The sequence below is a fragment of the Cibotium barometz genome, chromosome 37 (assembly GCF_041138505.1).
Source record: "Cibotium barometz isolate CiBa-2024 chromosome 37, ASM4113850v1, whole genome shotgun sequence".
NCBI classification, from domain to species: Eukaryota; Viridiplantae; Streptophyta; class Polypodiopsida; order Cyatheales; family Cibotiaceae; genus Cibotium; species Cibotium barometz.
Genome location: NC_141082.1, coordinates 7,481,231 through 7,485,814, shown reverse-complemented (window position 1 = coordinate 7,485,814; position 4,584 = coordinate 7,481,231). Strand labels below are relative to the sequence as shown.

Sequence of the window (4,584 nt, the reverse complement as noted above, 5' to 3'; positions counted from 1 at the left end):
ACCGTTTGACTATCCGACTTAGATGTACCAAAATTTGCAATATTTGTAGAAGTAAGAATATTAGTTGATGTTTCAGTTATAAAATAGGATTTGATCAAAAGCCATGTCTTACTAGCAAGACTTCAATGCTCCCTCTCTCTCTCTCTCTCTCAGAGTCTCTCACTCCAAATCGAGAGCCTCTTAAGTTTTATTTGTACACTTGCAAACATTATAAGAGCCTCTTTCTATTGGAAACAAGAAAACACAGGAAAAGTCTTAAGTTAGAGAGACTATGCACAAGATGTTACGAGACAATACATAGACAGCATGTGTTTGAGCCAAAGGGAAGCTGCCCTGGCAAAAAAAACAACCCAAAGCTCGAACCCCCCCTCTCAGCAAGTTGAAGTTCCTCATCACACATACTGCTTTCAAGACCTGCTCTTAAAAGAGCACACTTTTAGACAATAAAGAGCAGAAAAAGAGCATTTTGCTTTATATAGAATCTAAAAAGACCAAAAAAAAAAAGGTTGAGCATATATAAGAGTAGTGTTTAGAGCAGATTACACCCCCATTCGCTCGGTCGATGTAAGCCAGATGGATGGAATGGATCTAGTGCAGTGTTTGGCAGAAAACAACTCTCTACAATACCCTGGGCCTGAACACCACCTTCCCACTTGCAGTAATGTGTTCACACAGTGTAGAGAGCACTGGAAGATGTAGATGTTTGCAGAATGTTCGGAGGGCCACCGTTGCTGCCCTAGACATGACTAGACATGAACTGTTGGCACCTCCTTCTCCATAAGAACACGGCATTTGGGCATACTTTCAAGATTTACCATGCCTTTAAAAACATCTGTACACAGTACAACGGTAGTGCAACAAGTGCCTTCTGTGAACTTCAGATGCTGTGAGCCCCTGAACAGGGGTATCGACAGTTATCTGATGCAGATAAAGAAAGGTTGAACAAAACATGCAACTGTAAATGTTTTTTTTTACAGAACATACCACCTTCTCCAAACTAGGGAACATTTCTTCACCGAATAAGTGAACACTCTGATAAAGGATAATATAATCATGAGTAAACACTTTAGTTCCAACCAAAAAACTCACTTGTAGGCACACATTCACCTGCATTTGATTGCCTAGTTCAAGAGTGTCTGAACCAGAACAGGTTGCGTTGTGGACCCAAAAACCCCTCCACGATGTCACTGGGCACTTCCTGCAGCTGGAAATGATTTCCTCTTATTCATAGAGCCTGAACTGCCTTCAAACAAATCATTCAAGTAGGCCTCCAAATCCTCTGGTGTGTACTTGACATACTTCTCTGGATGTCTCACTACATCCAAGTGGTTCTGAAACCGGCCAAGAAAAGAGCGATATGCAGGAAGAATCATCTCAGTGATGGAGATTCTCAGTTCAGTGCATAGCTGAGGGTCTGAAACAATCCAACTGCACTGAGTTTTGACATTCTCCTCAAAGGCAGCATTGAAGTTTTTGAACCTATCCTTGAGCACATTCCTTGATGCACCACTGGCAGAGCCCCCACTGATGTTGATGCCCTCATCCTTTAAACAAGCAAGGACTTTTGTCCATGCGGTTCTTCTGTAGCTGTTGTGATACTGACGCAATTTGCCATTGTTTCTTTTGATCCACTCATCACCCAGAAGCTTCCTAACACCAGAGTCTTTCACCTTCTGACCAATGTAGTGAACATTATTCATCAAGAACAAATAAGCTAGGGCAGGATCCCTGTACAATTTTGACTTGGCATCAAGATTTCTCTCTAGGTTTTCCATTAAACTCAGAGTTACTGCCGATAAAGGGCTTTGATCTGAAACTCTCTGATTAGAATTTCCAATCTGAACATCTTTCCTATCCCAAAGCAACTGATCCATAGTTTCTGTGTAATAATCAGATAGGAATCTCATGTAATTCATGACATAGCGGGCTACAGGATGGACAGCACCACCAGGCACAGGGTTCTTAGAGGTCTCACGTTGGATTGCATTCTCAAACTCTGCAAATGTTCCACGAGCAGCATCGCCAAGCCTGGTCAGAATGGCAGATGCCTCTGACCTTACACCTGCAGAAGATGCCCCTCCGAAAATGGACTCGATGGAAGGAAGCAAATCACGCAGGCACTCGTACATGTCCAGAATTTTGAAGAGCTTTTCTGGAGCTCTACGGCCAATTGCTATGGCTTCTCCAAAGTTGAGGAGTTGCATGAGGGCTGTCTTGGCAACATCAATGAAACATGACTCTGAAATGGCATGTGAATCTGCAAAGATACTTTGACAGAGCTGCTTCTCACTAGGGAAAAGGCATCCAGCAGCGATTTTCATGGCTTGGATCCACTTACCAATCTCACTCTCGAGCAGCTCCCATGACATTCTCTGTACTTCCTCAAAGGTTAATTTCTCTTGCCCTAGCTTCTGCAGGCTTTCTTCTAGGGTTGCCTTTCTGATGCCAACATAGACCTGGATGCACTCTGTGTGGTAGCCAGAGCGGAGCATTCGCATGGCGATGTTGTACAGATCTGAGACAACTTCGGGCGGCAGCAAGTCAATTGTCATGTCCGAGATGGGATGTGATTTGGCTATACCTTCTTCTTCTCCTTCTTCAGGAGCTTCATCAGCATGACCTTCCTTGTGGAGACGGTCAATGCCATTCTCCTGTTCTTCTTCGGCCCTACGGCTGCTACTGCCGCTGCTGAGGCTGAAGCCTCCATTGCAGGAGGAACGGCTGGACACGAGATTAAACAACCAATCTGGATCTGCAGGTTCACTGTGCTGCTGGAGGACATGGCAGAACTCTGCCTCCAGGCGGAGCATGGCAAACTGCAGGACGTTCTGAGCATGATCTACAAGGCGGGAAGCCTCTGAAGAAGAGGAAGACAGGGAATCAATGAGGGCATGCGAGCTATCTACAGCATCCAGGTAGCCACTCACCTCTTCTCGTTTAGCTGACCAGAGAAACGTTTGCCTGGCTGATTCAGAGGAGCCAAAATCCCATCGCATGATGATCTCTTCAGCGGATTGCAGAGCAGGGGGAAGCCGATCCTCATCATCACCATCACCATGCCCACCATCATCAATATGATTATCTGGCGATGGCGACGCTTGCTGATCTCTTCCGTTCTGTAAGACGAAATCGGACGGTGCAGAGAGAGAGCCTGCTGCACTGCGGGGCATTGAAAGGCTGAACCGCGAGAAGCGATCGTCGAAGGTGGAGAGGATGCGCAGCATGTCGTCCGTGTGTGATGAACTGAGGGTTCTTAGGATATGGTGAGCAGTGGCTACCACACGATCTTCTCCGCTTGAGCCGTCCATGGCTTTGTGCTGCGGAACCCTAACAGAGCTGCTCGATGCTATGGCGATGCAGAAGCTGCAAAAAAACCTAACTTCAGCAAGGACCTGGTTCTCAAAGGGATGGAAAAACCCTAACAGATATACGAAGAAAAAAACTCTTTTGCAAAACCCTAACAAAAGCTATGGCGACCCTGACAGGACCTGCTTCACAATGGCGATGGCGAAGTTGCGCTGCAAAACAATAGCTTCAGACCTGCCTAAGAGACATGGCGATTGGGGGGTGGGGAGAGAGAGAGAGAGAGAGCTTGCCCTTGCCCTTGCCCTTGCCCTACTTGTCTTTGTCTGCTGTTAAACGGAATCTCTGCCGGAAGCGCAGGATTGGTGGGCCGTTTCGTCAAGCAAAAACGGCCGGAATGGCCAGAAGACTGCCGGAATGGCGTGCGTTCCGTCGTAGGCGTACGAGATATATCAAACAAACAAACAAGTCAAACTTTCTAAGAATTGCACAATTTTCAGATCAAATTTAGTGTGTTGTATACAATTATTATTCGTTACTGACTTCTTCAAACAGGGCAAGGGCCTTTGCTTTTACATATGCGTCCCTGCACCCAAATAGGGGTCGACCGGCCAAATATGGACAAGGATGGGCGGACGGTCTACGATGGCCTCTGAGACTTGCGTCTAGAGGTTGCCTAGTAGGCAGAGTCTCGATGACATGACATGCATGGGGGGTAAAGTCTCCATGATATCAAATGCATGGACATGCCTTGTTCTTCTTGTGTGTTTGCTAACCTCAGACTATGTGCGTCGTTCACAGATGAAGGACCTACTTCGTCCAAGCCAAATGGGTGGAGGTAAGTCTATTAATAGCCTCAATGGACGAGGGATCTCTCTCCTTCGCATGGGGAGGAGGGGCTAGATTGTAGAGAGCAACCTCTCAAATGCATTCATTACCATAAGGAAGAAACTAGGGTGGCGCAATGCAACACAATCTTCAACACAATTTGAAAATACATCAAAAGTTTCAAAATTCTAAAAATTTCTCCTTGCACTATTTCAAAAATGAATGGTGGGTAATCGTTTTCACGGGACGATATAATAGTTGCCATTCACTTAGTCACTTTGCTTGGCCCATACCACTTGTGGCTCAAAGTTGCATGGCATATAGCTTTCATTAACAGTTTTTGAAACTTTAATAATTCCATTTCATGGCTACCTTTTGGAGTGGCTTTCTTGGCAATATACTGTATTGCACATGGCAACAAATAATATCTCCTACCTAAAAAAAACAAGAGCT

At 45.5% G+C, this 4,584-nt stretch overlaps 1 pseudogene across 2 annotated transcripts; it reads right to left on the bottom strand.

The window, feature by feature from the left end:
- Window positions 1–434: 434 nt before the first annotated feature.
- On the bottom strand, window positions 435–4,060 carry LOC147616884 (exocyst complex component EXO70B1 pseudogene; annotated as a pseudogene). 2 transcript variants are annotated; one of them, XR_015262346.1, is made up of 2 exons: window positions 3,609–4,060; window positions 435–3,363 (listed from the first exon to the last, which is right to left on the bottom strand). The product of XR_015262346.1 is annotated as an exocyst complex component EXO70B1 pseudogene, transcript variant X2 (transcript). The 2 variants fall into 2 exon arrangements; XR_015262345.1 differs by having other exon boundaries at window positions 3,489–3,769.
- Between the last annotated feature and the right edge of the window lie 524 nt (window positions 4,061–4,584).